Raw genomic sequence first — 17,759 nt, 5'->3', positions numbered from 1 at the left:
CGGTCCTGCTGGGGGGAGGGGCTCCTCGAGGGCAGAAACGGTGCGGCCCGACGGAAGGAGGTGCCCACGGAGGCTGGGGTAAAAAAGCCAGTTCTGTGGCCTCCTAACCGCATCAGAGGCTGCTTGAATTTGGGGGAACGGGTATTTCCATCTTTCAAAAGGAATTGGGTTAATGGAGTAAGATGCCTTCAGATTTTGGGGTGTAGGTCCTCAAAAAACCCAGGTTTAAGCCACTTCCTGTCGCTGTACATCCTTTGGTGGCCCAGATGGTAGTCCTGCCCGCTCTGCCGCAGTTTCCTCACTTGTAATATGTGATAATATTTCCTACTTTACAGGGTTGTGTGCAGTTTCAGTGCATCTCGGTCCACTGCTGGGGCTCGCGGATGTCAGCTTTCCTGCCTCCTGTTGCCAGGATTGTGGCTGGAGGCTGGGTGACCACCTAGTCCTAGAGGCTCAGAGAGGCAGTTTGGAGGGCACATTCTTATACCAGCACCAGTTTCATGGGCGGGGAACCTATGTAGCCCCTCTGTTGTCATCAATTTGAAATTCTTAATCATTCTGAACAAGGTGCCCTATGTTTTTAGTTTGCAATGAGCGTTGCCATACATGGAGCTGGTTCTGCCCAGACCCGTCCCTAGCCCCACAATCCTGGTGGCTGAAGAGGTGGTCACTCTTGGAGGAGCCTGGACTTCTCCAGCTGCAGGGCTGGAAGAACCCAACTGTCAGGGAGGTCTTGCTCCAGCCTCCAAGTTGGTGACTTCTAACTTTCAAAACTTTTCCAAAATAAGAAACCACATTCTGTTTATTATAGATTTCCTGTTTACGGGGTGCTTTCTACATGCCAAATTCTGTGCATGCCTGACCTCAGAGCTCTGTTGGTCTCTTTGCTTCCCGGGTTAGGGACCTAATACTCAGAGAGGTCAAGTAATCAGCCTCAGGTTGCCCAGCTAAGGAGCAAGCAGAGCTTGGATTTGAACCCAGGGCTCTTTGCCAATACTGTTGCATCTTAAGTCTCACGTGATTTTAGCCTGGTACAGCCCCATATAATGGGCACATGTCTGCTTTGGTCCTGACTCTGAGCTAACCTGGAGAGAGACGGAAGGGGCCAGAGAGCTGTGTCTCTTTGGTAGTCACGTCCATGGGCAAATGTCTCCTTTGATGGGATTTCCAAAGTGGAGCTCCTTCATGAAGTGCCAGCTCCATGGACAGTTGACGGTCCGTGCACCCCTCTTTGGGGCAGCCAGTGAGCTGGGTGAGGCTCAACAAAACTTCCTTCCCATCCTGCTGGACCAGATGCCTGTTGCCATGGCAACTCCTCTCTGGCGGGCAGCGCCAGATTCTCAGTCTCTTTCCTGGACTCAGTGTTGGAGGTCAGCGTGACTAAGACTGGTACTGGGTTTGGGTGGAGACAGAAAGGTAGAGGCACAAGGCTGTTTCTAATGCAGACCACCAAGCTCCGATCACCCACGACAGGGACAGGGCCACGGGGAAGCGGCTGCACTCCTCCCTGTGATCCCGGAGTGATCCGAGACAAAACCCTGCCTCGTGGACATTTGAGAAGGGACCTCCCACCGAGGCACCCCCCTCCCAAGACCCCTCAGTGAACCCTAAAACTCTACCTTCACACGATCTCAGCATTCCCTCCACGGCAGCGACAAGTACCTCCTAAGTGGGCTTCCTGGCGGGAAGTCGGCCCCCAGGTGTCTATGATCTACCTAGAATCCAGGTGAGCTTCTTGATCCGAAGGGTCTCCATTCTCCAAGCCACAAACAGCGGCCTGGGCCGGCCTCCCTCCCCTTGGTCCAGGCCGCGTCCATCTGGGGCAGGGTGACTCCCATCAGGGAATCAGAGCGACTGAGAGCAAAGGTCAAGTGAGGCCAGCTCCGCTTGGTGTCAAAGAAGATTAGGAGCCCTGCTCTCAGAGCTGAGGGCTGGGGCCAAAATCAGCCTGTGATCCCAAGTGAGATGAGTTCAGAAGTCACCAGCTGGCTCCTTTGTGTGTCAATATTAACACGAGAGTCCCCTAATTGGGGTGGGTCATCCAGTGGACACAGCTGCGATGCCCATGAGGAGAAGGAAAAGGGACTGATGGTCCCCCAAGTACTGTGTTGGGTGCTTGACACAAGTTGGCTCATTCATTATGTTAATATTACTCCTCACACTGTATATACAGAAGGAATAGGAGAATAGCAGGGGCCACATATATCGAGTACCTATTAAACTCAGGCGTGGGTCCTGGCACTTGAATTAATTAAACTGTGTCATCCTTCCAACCTTCCTATGCACTAGCTTCTGCTGCTACCTCTTCTTACAGCCAAGGAAACCTGAGACTCAAAATGGTTAAGTCTGTGGTCCAAGGTCATACATCTTGAATGGAGGATAGGGACAGGGACAGGGACAGGAATCCAGCCAGTCTGTCTCCTGACAATGCTAGGAGGTGGGGATGGCCATCACCACTTTATTGATGGGGAAAGCGAAGATGAGAGAGGGTACCACAGAGTTGTTGTAACTCCTGAAGCACAGGCTGGCCCTCTGTATCCCTGCATCCACCAGGCACTGGCTGTGGGCTGCTCTAGGGGCTGGGCGGCAACCCCCCACCCCTTGATGGCAGAGGGCATGGATGTGGAGAAGGAAAGAGCTGAGAGCCTTTAGCAGCTGCCCCAACAGTGGGGGGGGGGTTTACTGGGTAAAGAGAATGGAGGTGGGGTGTGCCAGCAGTATCTTCTCCGCCGACTGTGTGCTGGGCACGATTTGCCCATGTAGTATTTGCCTACTTCACAGAGAGTGGCTACCGTGTGACCGAATCTATTCTCTCTACAATCCTAGGAGACAGATAAACCCATTTAACAGATGAAAAAGATGAGGCTGTGTTGGTACCAGAGCTGAGCGGGACACGAAGCTTATCTTGTGACCCTGAAGGCCCAGGACTCCCCCTGCTGCGCCATCCACAGCCTTGGAGAAGGTCAGTGGGGAGGCGCAGACCACCCAGCGGCATGGGGGTGAGGCAGAGGACGTATTTAATGGCCCCCGCATTGTCTGACATTTGGGTTTTACTCTCCGTGGGAAGTGCACTAATTACTCCTTTTCCCTCTGAAGTCTGGCTTAACGACCACTTGGATTTTATGGAGTTCTTTAGGGTTGCCTTTGCTGAGTGGCTTCTGGAGACCACGGTGGCAGAAGGCAGATGTGCCTCTTCCCCCACCCCCAGCTGGCAACTCCCAGGGACTCGGACCTAGTGCTAGCCAGCCACGAGCTGGGGGAGCCTCCCTTACCCACTTTCTGTTCAGACACACATGGCTCTCTTGTCCCCCAGCCACCCCAGGAGTATGGACAACCAATCGCCCCCATTTTGCAGATGGGAAAACAGAGGCTCTGAGAGGTAAATGGCTGCCCCTGCTCCCCGAGCTGAGAAGTCTGACGTCAGAGTCTGAGCCTGACTGCCGTGCAACATGGCTTCAACCTCCCTGGTGGCCCTCAGTGCCCAGAGGAGGACACCTGGAGGCAGGTGTCCCTGGAATGTGCAGGGAGCAGGTTGCCTTATGTTGAAGACACAGTCTGCTCCGAGGCAGTTGTGGGTAGGGGAGATAAAGACAATTACTCATTTGTTGAGAATAATATCATCATAATAGCTGGAGGAAGCCTTGGGAACAGCATTTTTTGAGCACTGACATGCACGGCGCTGCTCTGGGTGTTTTGTTGAGTCTTCTCACTAGTTCTGGAAGATGGCCACCCTCCATCGCTCAGATGAGGAAATGAAGGCTCAGAGAGGTTAAGTAATCAGCCCAAAGCCACACAGGAAAGGGTTGATGTACAATCCAAAACCCAGCTGGCCAGGATGATGGTGTATCCACCTCTTCAGAGGAGGTGGGAGAGTGGGACTGGAAGGTTCTCCTCTGGAATGTGACACCTGAGACAGGCAGCAGCCACGCAAACACAGCAAAGCTCACCCAAGCCTGAAGCTTCTCAGCAGACCCCTCTCCCTCCTCCTCCTCCTCCTCACCTCCTCCTGGGATGGGATTGAAACTGAGCTTCCCCTTTGTGTTCTGTCTGGAAAGCAGACGTCCTGGCCCCGTGGGGACTCTGGCTTCCTCTCCACCCCCTGCCTGTCCCCAAATTCCAGTGGCTTTCAGTGCCCCACCAGGCCCTCCCGACAGCTGACATTTTACACCGCCCCTGCGGTCAGCTCTGGGCAGTGATAACAGGATTAGCCCCATGGAGGCAGATCACTTAATTAAACTTTGGGAGGAGGACGCAGTCTTCTCTGCTCGTTGCAGCTCCAGGGAGGAGGCAGAGGGGCTCTTAATCGTCCAGGCTGAGGAATTTTAACCCCTTGTCATCAATGCAGGCTCGGCCAAAGTCCAAGAACACCCACCCATCATCCATCCGCCTGTCCGCCCATCCCACAGGTTCTGACAGAGCTCCTCACCTGTGCCCAGCACTGTGCTGTCATGGGGATAAAGGGTGGACCAAACTGGCTTCCGAAGTTGGTTTGGCCGCTAGAACGTTGTAGGAGACGTGCAGCTCCAGCTCCGAGCCTAGAACTCAGAGGCCTGGCAGCCCCTGTTCTCTGTCCTGCAGCCCGGTGTTCACCTTGGGAGTTAGCCCAGGCCAGCCTGCTGAAGGACGAGGGACCATGTGGAGAGCTGAGCCCTCCCTGCAGAGGCCGTCCTGGGCCAACCACCGGCCAGCTGACCCTCAGACATGACGGAGAGGCTGGCCTGGGTCAGCAGAGTCACCTGCCTGACCCACCGCGGACCACAGATGCACTGGGGGAGGTTTGAGAGGGAGGGAGGAAGGGGAAATGATATGAAGGAGAGCTAGCATCCCTGCTGTCATCTTTGCTCTAGGCAGGTCCCGCAGAGTAATGCTAATCTTCCCAGCAGCCCTGTGAGGCATCACAACCTGCTTTTCGGGGAAACTGAGGCCCAAGGAAGGAAAATGACTTGCCCAGGGCCACACGCTGAGACGTAGGACTCGATCCAGTGTCGATTCTGTGCTTTTCTACAACATGCCTCTTCAAACACTTACGGGACTTTCTTGTTCTGTTTTTCAGATATGAGAAATGCCACTCCGAGGGTCTACCTGTTGTTAACACGGGTGACTGTAGGTAGTTCCCTTGTCCTTTTCTATTGTTCTTATTATTACAGTTGAGGAAGTATACTACGCCAGGCATATTATACATAATTCTCCCAGCTCTAGACAGTAACCCTACAAGAGAGTGTGTGTTCTTCTCTCAGTTTGCACACAAGGAAACTGAGGCCCAGATGGGTGCGTTTTGCCCAAGCCCTCCCTGGGACGGTGCTGGGATTGGAACCCACCCCCGCCCCGGCCTGCAGGCTCCACTGGCCTGCAAAGAACACAGCTCGTCACTTCTTACACCTCATGTTGTCATGGTCCCATCTGCTATCTCCTGTGTGTGTGGGGGGGTGCAGGTTGTGAGTGGAGGAGGGACTTCTCAATGCTGTTGTCTCAATGGGGAAACCGAGGCCCGAGGCAGGAAGCGGGCCCATGCAGCCGGGACAGCAGGGCTGGGGTTAGTCTCCCTCCTGCCCTCCGCAGCCTGCCCTCTATTCCCGGCCCCTGATCAGAGCCCGATGCTCCCGTCCTCCCTCGGTCCTCCCCCCAGGGTTGCCCCCCCCCCCCAGGAGCCCAGGAGGACAGTGATGGATTTGGGCCAGCCTTCATTTTCATTCTCGGGCCTCGCATCTCGGCGGGCCCTCCCTCCCTCTGCACGTCTCCCGCAGACGGATGACAAGCGGGAATGTCTGTGACCCAGAGAAATTATCTTCCCTTCTCTTTCACCGCATAATTTTCTACCCTCTCGTCTGGACAAGCCTGGGTGATTTTTAGCTACAAAAAAAAGGGGGGGAATTATCATTCAGAAAAAAAATAGGAGGCTCCCAGCTCTCCGACAGACAGGTTGTCTGCGGGCGAAAATGAGAATCTCCTGTCTTGTGAACTCCGGGGGACTTCACTGGGGGTGTTCACACTCGTGGGTGACTGTGGGCACCCCCAGGGCCAGGCCCATGGCTCCAGAAGGTTTCAGTGGCTTGAGGCACTATCTGGCTTTTTCCCAGGGCACCCCAGAGCTCATCCACACGTGGGTGCACACCTGGAAATCCAGCCTCACAGTGCCCAGGACCTGGGCAACCATCCACCCAGCTTGTGGCTTTCTGGAAGTTTCTCTCCCCATCACATCACACACACACACACACACACACACGCACGCACACACACACATATGGCCACATTCCCAGGGCCTGCCCCATGGGTAGGCAAGATAAGCATTGTTGACTTTTTAAAAAATGTTTTGTTTGATTTAAAATTTCAAACAATACAAGTAAAGGGTTAGCAAATGAAGGTCCATCTCTTTCCTCAACCTTCTAAGTTGAGGAAACCACTGTGAGTGGTTTGGTGTCTATTTTTCCATACTTTTCCATGCAAACACGGTGATTATAAAAAATGTACATATACACACACTCATGTACACACACATGAGCACATGCACACACAGGACTCCCCGAGTTCTTCACCCAGCACTGCCATGTACTGTGTGGTCTTAGGCAAGTTACCTAACCTCTCTGAACCTGATTCTTCATCTGCAAAATGGCCACAGCTAAAGATTATCCATTATGGGGAAAATTAAATGAATTGGTGAATGTAATATGCTTAACCACTGCCAAGCATATAAATGTTCATTATTTTTTTAGAGCTTTCCAGTTCTGTATCGTGGGGTCCTGTGACTCTAGTGGGGTATCTCAGACGGAGGGGGGAGGGTCGGAGTACACGTGCCCCCCACCTAGCGCTTTAATCAGCTCTTCTCCTTTCTGCTTTACTTTTTGCTTTATTTTGAGTTGTTTGGGGAAATAGATTTTCCTGCTTAAAACAACAACACAAACACACACACATCCATCAATTGTAAAGCCACTGGCATTGGGTTCTGAGTAAAGGTGCTTTACCAGGATGAGCTTATCTAATCCTGGCTGTGCTGTGTGACCTTGGACAAGGGGCTGTGCCTCTCTGGGCTTCAGTTTCACCATCTGTAACATGGGGATAACGACAGCATCAAGGGTTCCAGTGAGGAGTAACTTAGAGATTGTGTATGACCCAGATACAGTGTCTGGCGTGACATAAACACTCCTCACTCAATAGATGCTGTTGTCATTAGCACCTCTGGGTAGGACTTTGCATGGATGGGTTAGAGGGCGCTGTGTTCTTGGTCAGGACCTAGGGGCAAACGGTGGGCTATCCTGGGCAAACCAACTGGTCTGTATCCTTCTTGCAGACTTCCCTCTTGCCCAGCCTATGGCTGTTACTCTGAGGTCAGAGATGGGCCTTGAGGGGCTGGTGACACCCCTAAAATTATGCATAAGAACACCCCTCTTGGATCTACTAAAAACGGCTTTCTTTCCTAGCAAAGACCCTTAGCTTTCATCAGACACTCCAAATGGTCATTAATGCAAGAATGAAGAAGTTCTGAGGCGGAACACGGGCTCTGCTTCCTGCAAAGACTGGCTTGTCTACTGTGGGAGAGCCGGTCCCGCACCCTCTAAGGCAGTGTTCTGAGGATGCTGGGAGTCCCAGAGACCCTCCAGGAGGGACGCAGGGCCCTCCCTGCTCCACCTTGCACCTTTGTGCGAGCAGACATTTTTTCATACAGCTCAACCAAAACAACTGACTGCATCCACTGAATGCGGAAGCAGGTCTGAGAATCTGGGTGTTTTCTGTTAAACCAGGTGAAACAGAAGTTTGCAAAAATGTCCCACAATGCCACTCTTCTCACTAAATGTATTACGTTTTTTCAGACAGTATTAGCTTTCCACAACATGTGTGAGGAGGTCATTGAGATTATTACCATTTTCACATGAATTCAATATTCTGCTGACAAAAATTAGGGGATATTTCAAAATGAACATGAAGCGATAAAATCCTTAATTTTTGTGAGCAGTACACTTTCAAGTGTCTGGATTTTCATTTCTAAACAAGCGTCCACAGACAGCAGCTCTTAGAGGTTCCCTGCTATTTTAAGTTTCCCGAGGCTCAGAGGTTTGAGAGCTGTTGCTCTATGAAAACGTGCCAGGTTGTGACGGAAAGGACTGAGAAGTGTCTGACTCCCACCCAGGGGAGGCCACAAAGCATGCATCTCCGTGAAGTTTCACCTGGGTAAATGCCCACGTAACCCTCCTCCCCATCTGCCCCCGATCGAGTTCTGGGACATTTCCTCCAGCCCGCCATGTCCCCGCATCACCGCCTCACTCGCCGAGGGCAACCTCTGTTCCCTGACTTCCATCAGCAGCCATTCTTTTTGCCTCCTCTTGAACTTGGGGCCAAGGGAGTCACGCGGCGATCCTGCACCTGGCCCCCTTCACTCCGTGCTCGCGCTCTGGGAGATGCATCCATGCCATTGCTTACAGGGGTCATTTCCTTTTCTCTGCTGACCAGTCATGCAAACATGCTGCCATCATTGCCCTAGTCTACCATTGATAGATACTTGGGTTGCTTCCAATCTTTAGCCATTTCAAACAAAGCTGCTTAGAATATTAAAAAAAAAATTATTGATATTTAGAGAGAAAAAGGGAGAGAGAAACATTGGTTTGTTGTTCCTTTTATTTGTGCACTCATTGGTTGATTCTTGTATGTGCCCTGATTGGAGACTGACCCTGCAAACTTGGCATCCTATGCTGTAACCAACTCAGCTACCCGGCCAGGGCACTATGAACATTCTTGTGCAGACCTTCTGGTGTCTATGTTCTTATTTTAATTATATCTTATTCCTTTTAACTTTCACCTTATGCCCCCAATCTGCTTTTTCATGGTGTGTCAATACCAGTATTTGGAGTTAGGGAGTTAGAAAACTTTGTGGCGGCCTCTCTGAAGCTGGAGAACGGGCCAGGGCAGAGAACAGAACCAAGTCCAAGTTACATGGGGTCTCTGAGCATCCCTCAGCTTCCCTCCGGAAGTCTCTGTGTTTTCACTAACACCGGAGCCATGGGGCGCTGCCCCCAGGCCGTTCTGTCCCGAAGAGTTCCAATAGGCTAACACTGACCAGATTCTGCTCTTCAGCGCTTACACCACATTTGGAGTCTTCTAGGCACAGAACGATCAGGTCCTGGCTGAGACAGCTGAACGTACTTCCCAGCAGAGAATGTGGCAGTTAGAACGTTCCTGATTCTGAACTCTGGCAGCTCCTGGATATCCATTTTTCATGTTAATAACCCTTTGGTCTTAGAGCAGCACCCAGCACAGTATGCACACAGTAGGTCATCCACAAGCGTGTTGACTGAATGTCAACATGCCACCGGCTCAGGCAGACAGCAACAGCAGTGGCGTCTTCTCCCAGAGGAGGGAGGGGGTCTGATGGTTTCTCAAGGTCCTTCTCTGAGAACCTCGACCCCAGTTGAGACTAGATTCAGGGGGCAGGGTCAGGACTTGCCTGGTGCTGGATTCTCACACATTCAGCCCCATCCCGTGTAAAGTGTTCTTTCAACCACGCACATTTCTGAAGCCTTGGCTCCAGGCAACCTGGTGTTGGTAGCTATTATGAGTTCTATTTCAATGCATGCCTTCGCTTAACAAGAATTTATGGAGGCCTCTTGAAAGAACACACAACACCGAATAAATGTTCTTCCCCCCCTTCTATCATTGTGTAAATAATCTGCCCGTTCTTATCATTTTTCTTTCCTATTTCATACATTTATTGTCACAATGTGTCTCAAACCCTGGAAATCTAGGGACAGCACGAGGGCCTCTTCAGGGCTTCTGTAGAAAAATTTTCTCCTCTCATTTCTCCATCACCTTTAGTCCCTTCCCTGTCTAGGATCAATGGACACATGAATAAACCCCAGAAAGCAGTCTTTTTCAAGTGGTTGTGTCTGTCTACCGGACTTGCTTTTGGGTGAGATAAGGGTTGTATATAAAATAAGGATTCCCTTAGCCCTTCCCCAATAAACATGGAACTGGAAGTAGAGATATTCGAGTAAACTGCAGGTTCATTTCCCCATCAGAGATACCTCTTCCACCCCTGGTGCTCCATTTTAGAACCTCAGGGCTGCTGCTTTTGAACTCAGGCTCATCTGTATTGCTTTTTACCTTTCCCCTGCCCCAATCCTTCTACTCCATGTACCAGCCCAGGAATGCTTTTGACAAATAACAGTAAGACCAACTAACTGCATCTTAAAACAAACGTATGCCATTCTCTCCATAGAATGAAAAAGTCGGAGATAAGTGGCTGGTGGTGCGTGGCTCCTGTCTTTGGGATTCTCTTGGCTTTTCCCTCAGGGCTGCAAAGTGGCTGTTGCAGCTCCAGACATCACATCTGAGTTAAAGGCAACAAGAGGGGGAAAAAAAGGGAGGAAAGAAGAGAGCCTGTTTCACTATCTTTTTTTATAAGGAAAACAAAATCTTTCCTGAAAAGCTTCTAGCAGATTTTTGCTTAGGTCTGACTGGCTAGCTGTAGCGCAGATACTCCTAAAAGCCAGAGGGGCAGAGAAAGCATACGAAAGGCAGCACAGGTGAAGGAGATAGAAACAACTGGTTGTCCCACAGCATCTGCCAACATCCTCTTCACCCCACCTCCTACACTTCACTTTTGTATCATCTACGTTTTTTCCTGTTTGTATGGGGAGCCCTCTACAGGGGCTTCTATGTGACCAAACATCTCGAGTCCTATCTTTATATCACCCACTGTGTTCTGGGAACCCTGGCCACCTTGAAGTCCTCAAGCACAATGTGTTCCTGCTTCCTTTGGACTTGCTTGTCGCTCTGCCCGAGATGCTGCTTGCCCACCACCATTTTTGGCATGAACGGGTAGCTCTGTTTCAGCCTTCAAGTCTTGACTTAGATTTCCTCGGAGATTTAAGTGTCCTTCCTGGACCACCCCACCACTTTCTCTAGCCCTAGCCCTACTTGAAATTATATATTCATCTGTTTGTTCCTGGTTTATGGTCTCTTTCCCCATGAGATGTAAGAAGGTAAAATTTTCTGTTCCAGCCATGTGTCCCCGTGCAAAGCGCAGTGCAGGCTCTCAATAAAAATTCACTTAATGAACGAATATGTGAAAGGGAGGAAGGGAAAAAGCGCCCATAGTCTCAGAACTGTTGGCAGACATTGTCAAGTGGGGACTATGGCTCAAGCGAGCCCAGAACTTTAAATGGTTCCAACAGCATTCTCGTTAGGAAAAAAATGCGTGTCCACATATGCGTGCACATACACGATTCAAAATAAAATAACATCAGAAGAAAAAAAATTTGAGGAATTTTGAGGCATAAAAATAAAGACATGAAATGATGACATCGAATCATTTACAACATGGATGGACCTTGATAACATTATACTGAGTGAAATAAGTCAGTCAGAAAAAACTAAGAACTATATGATTCCATACATAGGTGGGACATAAACAAGACATGGACAAGAATGTGGTGGTTACTGGGGGAGAGGAGGGGCACAAAGAAAATCAGAGGGTGACGAAGACTATATGACTTTGGGTGGTGGATATGCAACATAATCAAATGTCAAAATAACCTGGAGATGTTTTCTCTGAACCTATGTACCTTGATAGATTAATGTCACCCCATTAAAATTAATATAAAAAATAATAAAGACACAATCCTATTTCCCACCAGCATTTTTGCTGCGTTCTCCAGTCTTGGGGACCACGAGGCTGGAGACAGCACGGCTGAGGACAGATAACAGAATTAATCATTCACAGTTCTATTTTAATGCAGTTCTCTCCACATGGGCCCAAGCGTTGCTAGTTCATGCTAATCGGTCCACGGAACGGAGGGGCTGGGCGGAGCTTCACATAGAGTGTGTGTGTGCACCTTTCTTCACGTGGCTGCTCGCCCATCAAGGCCACTGTGATTGTCCCTTCTTTGCCCTGGCAACCTCTCACCTTGATGCCTTCCTTCTGAAAGGTCATCTCCGTGCAAATGTCATGTCTACTAAGCTTGGACTCTCCCAGGCCAGGCGCGTCTCTCACCTTTGCCACCCTGGTGCCCAGCACCTAGTGGGTGCTATTAAGTGCCTGTTGCCTTCCTGACTGAGCTCCACCTTCTTCTGATGCTGCACCTCCCACGTGAAGCTTATTCGATACATTCCTGCATTATTAACTCTACACCCTATTGGAAGCTCTTCTCTCAGCCCAGGGTCTGTGGTCTGCCCCTCAGCACCCAGCCACACCACCAGCCCACCGCGGAGCTCTGCAAACACCTGTCTCCTGAGTCGAGGTCCTTCGGAGGGGTCAACGGGGGGCGGCATTCAGAATGCTGAGTGCCAAGTCCCTGTGAGCTCAGAGCAAAGCCAGCTGTTGCTCTGTGTAAAAGGAGGTTAACAAGAAGCTTGAGGACGCCTGCCTCTGCCCCCTGGTGCCTCTGGAATATTCTGGATTCGAAGAACATCAGTTACACGTGAATAAGAGAACCAAGTGGGTGGAGAGAGAAGCAGGAATCACCATCTTCAAAGGTGGTATCTCCTTCACTTCCAGAGTCCTCCGGGCTGAACCCCAGGCCATCGTTTTGCTCCTTTCCTCCTGGACAACTTCAAGCAGTCGTGACACCCCCACTCCATGCGCAATGGCCAGGCCCCTTCTCCAATGGCTAGATTCTATCCGTCAGCCAGCTGGCCCCTTTGGGACCTCTCCCCACCACATTCTGCTCTGGCCCCAACTTCTGAGAGTGTCCAGGGACGGTGGGCTCCAGCATTCATCACTCACTGCCTCCTCTGCCTGTTGGGTGACCCCAGGTGAAGTTCACGGGAGGTTGGTGCTGCCAGGCAGCAAACACTGGGCACCTTGATGGCATCTCCCTTCTCAAGGACGAGAGGGCAACTATCTGGGCCTTGACTGGAGCCCACAGAGGAGACGCAGGCCCTTTCTCTCCAGCGATGCTGTTATCAGAACCAAAGAGGGAATCTGAATAAAGAGGAGCCGAGAGAGACGCCTGCCCCCCCCCACATGGTTTCCAGGCGACATGCAGGCTTTGCGGTCGCTGTCATACAAACCCTTTTCCCGTAAGACGGTGGGTCCCACGGGGAGAAGGGGTGAAGTGGAATATTTTATCAGCCGTGTACACATGTAACCAGGAACAGGGCTGAAAAGCAAAACCACGTTTCTGTGAATAGGGGGAAGGGAGCGGGTGGGGAGGACTGGCGGAGGTCACCAGCGTGAACGCGGCTGTGACCGAGCTTTTCTCCCTCTGCGTTGTCACCGGGGAGAGCGTCCCCACAGAGGGCTGTTGTGGGGATGAAGCTTAAAAGGCACCTTGTTTTGTATTTAGAACTAAGAACCCGATGTACATATCAAAGGTGAGGGGGATAAAAATGAGTATTTAAGAACCACGCAGGGAGGGACGAACAGGAGCCAGACTCCTCGTCCCCTGGCCACATTTCACTCCTGATTTGGAGTAGGACTTGTAGCCCCGTGGCTGCTGGTGGACTGAAGCTCCAGGTTCATTGTGCAGCACAGGCAGGTCCGTGTGGGGCTCGGACGAACGGAGAAGGTCTGGATGCCCCCTCGGGGTCTGAAGGGGCAGGAGGCTGTCCAGGCGCACGGAGCTGAAGGTACTGTCTCTTCTCTGTTCCGCAAAAGGTGGCCATCTCTCCCCAGTCCAGGTGAGCACCATTATCCAATCACCTGAAGGACAAGGTAAAAATAATGCAGTGAAACATGCACTTTGCCTGACATTTCGTGTGAAAGTAACCAACCTTGCAGACAGTCACCAGCCCACTTGCCCAGGGAGAGCCACCACTCGCTAGGTGCATTTGGAAAGAAGGGTGTTTTATCGGTGCTGCCCGGTCTGTTGTGCTAGGTAGGGGGAGTCCAGGGGGAGCAGGCAGGCCGGCCCCGCAGGCTGTCTGGGAGGCAGGAGTGAGATATTTTCCTGTTGACCATCTCTGTACATATCTCCAGAGAACAGAGCACGGAAGACTCAGATGCAAAGAACCCAGCACCCTCCAACCGCTCCACCCAGATGCTCAGGGTGGGGGCTCCTGCTACCAGCTCATTTCCAAAGTTAAAGAGAGGATGAAAGTTAAGCAAAGAAAGATGGAGAGAGAAAGAAGAGGAAAAGAGAGAGAAAGAGAGAGAGAGGGAGAGGGAGAGGAGAAACGCAAGAACCCATCTGGGCAATGCATCACATTGAAATTGCCCCGCATTAAAAATTCACCAGCCAGTGAATTTTCAAGGGATTTGTAGTAATTAGATGACAAAATGCTGGCAAATCTCAGGCTTGCCAAAGATGTTACTCAGGGGTCAAAGACTCGACACTTTCGGCTGGGTAATTTGTAAGTGTCAATCACTCGCAGCCATCAGAGAGAAGGGGGCGATCTAACGGCTGAATTCTAACTAAGTCTAGGTGCAGACTTCAGCCCGCCGTCTGCCAGCAAACCCCAAGACCCCAGCCCCTCCACTCAGGCACGGACAGTGGCTGGGCCTCGCCTGGGGCTCCGTGCTGCGCAGGCAAACGCACGTTTCCCACTTCCTGATTGGATTCTTTTAGGAAAGCAATGGCTTGCCCGGAGCCGACGTCCCTCCTTGGTGGAGGAGCAAGTTTCCTGCGGCCAGCCGCCACTGAAGGGCGAAACGGGGCGTTTGTGTAGGGGGCGGATTTCATGGCCTCGGCACCCAGTCCGGGCCTCAGTCTCCTCATCTGTGAAGTGGGGATAAACCTCACTTTGCAGGGCTGTTTGAACCGTAGGAGGGAGAACCTGCTCTCTAACTACCTAACAGCTTCCTGGGCTCCTTGTCTATACATTTTGTCCCAGATACTGTTCTGGACTCAGGACGCGGCAGCCACCACAATAACGCACCTGCCCTCACGGAACATTCTAATTGGGGGAGGAGAGGAGGGGGAAGAAACAATAAACAAACAAACAGGAAATATCAGAAGGTGGCAGCTGCTAAGAAGAAAATGAGAGCTGACTTTGAACAGGCTGGAAGGAGGCCTTCCTGATGAGGCCGTGTCTGAAGGGACACCCGAAGAGACGAGGAGCCCACGAGGCAAGAGCCCGAGGGCTGCACTTTGAGAACTACCAGGAGGCTGGAGACTGGAGGACAAAGGCAGGCTAGAATCTGGTGGGCTGGGGACCCCTGCAGCCTCCCACGGTTTGGGGTGCCACAAAGCTGGACTTGTGCAACCCTGTCTAGATGGCCCCAGGTCAGATCTGCTCCCAGAGTCCTGACGGGGAGAGAGGGCACCTGGAGACACCCACGTGTGGCGTCTGGCCCGGCCTGTGGGCCTGGCCGACCCTGGTGAGAGGACCTCATTCCAGCGGCTCACACTGAGAATGAGCTGCGGAGGGACGAGGGAGCCCCAATAAAGGGGCGCTGTCAGCGCTCTGCTACCTGGCACAGCCGGGGGCCCAGGCCGGAGACGGTTTGGTTTCCAAGATGATGGGTGCAGAGGGGCCTTTCTTTCCCTCACTGCTCCCACTGTCAGGGTATTTTCTGGAAAAGTGCACTGGCTTTGATTTCAGGCTGACCCTGGGGCCCTGAAGCCGGACTCTGCTGTGTCCGAGATGCGTGACCCCTGCCAAGCCGCTGCATGTCTCTGAGCCTCAGTTGCTGCACCTGGAAAATGGGCACAGGAGACCCACTCAGACCGACAGGCATGGTTCATAAGAACCTGGCTCAGGGGAGGTCCTCGGTAGAAGCACTTCTAACTAACACAGTCCTGATAAAGGGGACGTGACCCGCCTTAGGCTGGCCACTGGAGTATCCCGATCAGAAGAATCCTGTGCTGCACCACGCTTTAGGGAGATGAACCTCTCCCAGGACTAGGGGGCAAGCCTCTGCTTTAAAAGATAAGGAGCTAAGACAGGGTCTCTTTGTACAGTTTGCTGCAAAGCGGAATCCATGGGCTGGAAATCTTTATGTAGTTGGTGAATACTCCAGCTGGGCCCAGGGTCGGGGTACAACGACAGGGCTGCTATCTGTAAATCACTTTCTCCCGGAGCTCTTCCTGGCCATTTCACGTTGTTGTTGGGGGTGGGGTGGGCAGCGCCCAGCACTGGGTGTATTCATTCCCTCACCCGCCCCGGGCCTGGGTCTCCCGTCCCTCCCAGTGAGCCTCCGCCGCCGCAGGTTTAACTGGGCTGTGAAACTGCTCAAGGGGAAAATGAGAAACTACCCAGTGTCTCCTGGGAGGCAGGCAGTGGGCTGGGCTGCCCGAGCTCTGATGGCCAACTCGCACCACCAGAGGGGACCGGGAGCCCACCAGCCGGGCCGGAGAAGGGAGGCAGGCACCCGCTCGGCACCCACTTGAGATGCAAATAAAAATGAGCAGCAGCTGCAAGTTGGCTTGTCTGTTCCCCAAGGCCCCCCATGAATATTGCCTGCCTTTGCAGTTCAGGCTGGGGAATTTGGAGCTGACCCGGCATCTGCTGAAGAATCAATGGGACTGTGGAGAGTCATGCAAAGAACAAAGGTGATTGCCACCACAATGACTGCTGTTTACTGAGCACTTACTACACGCCTGGCACCGCGCTGAAGGAAGTGCCTGGCCAGCTTCACCTCAGTTCGTCCTCACAAGGACCCAGCGACATCAGTAGCATCAATAGTCCCTTCTACTTGATCTAGCCCAGTGGTCGGCAAACTCATCAGTCAACAGAGCCAAATATGAACAGTACAATGGTTGAAATTTCTTTTGAGAACCAAATTTTTTAAACTTAAATGATATAGGTAGGTACATTCCTTATCGAGGTAGCGCCCATACGTGGTATTTTGTGGAAGAGCCACACTCAAGGGTCCAAAGAGCCGCATGTGGCTCGCAAGCCGCGGTTTGCAACCACGGTTGCCTGCTCTCTCTGCCTGACATTACCTAGGTATGTCATGAGGGAGGGGGGGAGGGTCACAGGCTTGTCTGTGATGCAGGCAGATGATTTCCTCAACTCCCTGGGTCACAAAGGCTGTGGCTTTTAAACTGCTTGTTTGTTGTCCTGTACAAGAAAAAAGTGTCAATGTGGTGGTGCTGGGTAAACAAATGTGTTTAAGTTTGCCACCTGTATTGCCCTGTGTGTAGTCTGGGAAGGGCTGGTGCTTGCCCTCAGGGGGGCAGGTGCACACTGAGGATTGGGAGGGGCGATTGTTTGCTGGAGAAGGGGTTTATCCAGCCTGTTTTGCTGGAAAGTGGAAAGAGAGAGAGAGAGAGAGAGAGAGAGAGAGAGAGGAGAAAGAGTGTCGAGGGGCTTGGGAACCCTGACTTTGACCCGGCTTGTTTGCTGGGGAGTGCTGTTTTGCTTGTGGGGGCCGGTGAGTCCGGAGGGAGAAAGGGAAGCGGTCTTCCCTGCCTGCTTGCTTGTCTGCCATTATAAGACTTTAATAAATGGAATGGCCCACCATTTTCTGGCTCCACAGTGCCTTTACCGTCTGCCCAAATCCAATGGGAACTGTAGGATGCCGGCCCCCGGCCTTACGGGTGGGTAGCATGCCTGGGACACAACACATGCCCTGGCTGCTGTCTGGACCAGCGGAGGTGGCAGCTTGTGCTGGCCCTGCAGACTCCTGTAGGCTAAGCTACAGATGACCACACAGCCATGTGTCCACAGCTTCCCTGTCCTGCCACAGACACACGCCCCATCAGAACCAGGAGTCTCCCCTGGGCTCCCAGGGTGCACCCCCACCTGAGCATCCTCGTCCGCTCCCCACCAGCCTGTGAGCTCTGACGGGCAGGGTCCCTGTAGAGCCCGAGCTCTAGTCTGTCCCCGACTCTACTTCCCTGCACAGTGAGACACTCATGCGTAACAGCAGGGCTGGCAGCCTCCTC

At 52.2% G+C, this 17,759-nt stretch overlaps 1 protein-coding gene across 1 annotated transcript in view; it reads right to left on the bottom strand.

Moving 5' to 3' along the window:
• Positions 1-11,637: 11,637 nt before the first annotated feature.
• The window catches only part of RBM19 (RNA binding motif protein 19), a 129,142-nt gene continuing 123,020 nt past the window's right edge, over positions 11,638-17,759 (bottom strand). The window contains exon 25 of the mRNA XM_066260500.1: positions 11,638-13,630. The gene's annotated coding sequence lies outside the window, so the exon portion shown is untranslated. The remainder of the gene's footprint in view (positions 13,631-17,759) is intronic.

The sequence above is a fragment of the Saccopteryx bilineata genome, chromosome 2, assembly GCF_036850765.1.
Source record: "Saccopteryx bilineata isolate mSacBil1 chromosome 2, mSacBil1_pri_phased_curated, whole genome shotgun sequence".
Classification (NCBI taxonomy): Eukaryota; Metazoa; Chordata; class Mammalia; order Chiroptera; family Emballonuridae; genus Saccopteryx; species Saccopteryx bilineata.
The sequence above is the reverse complement of the archived record's forward strand: the minus strand, read 5'-3'. Positions and strand labels throughout refer to the sequence as shown.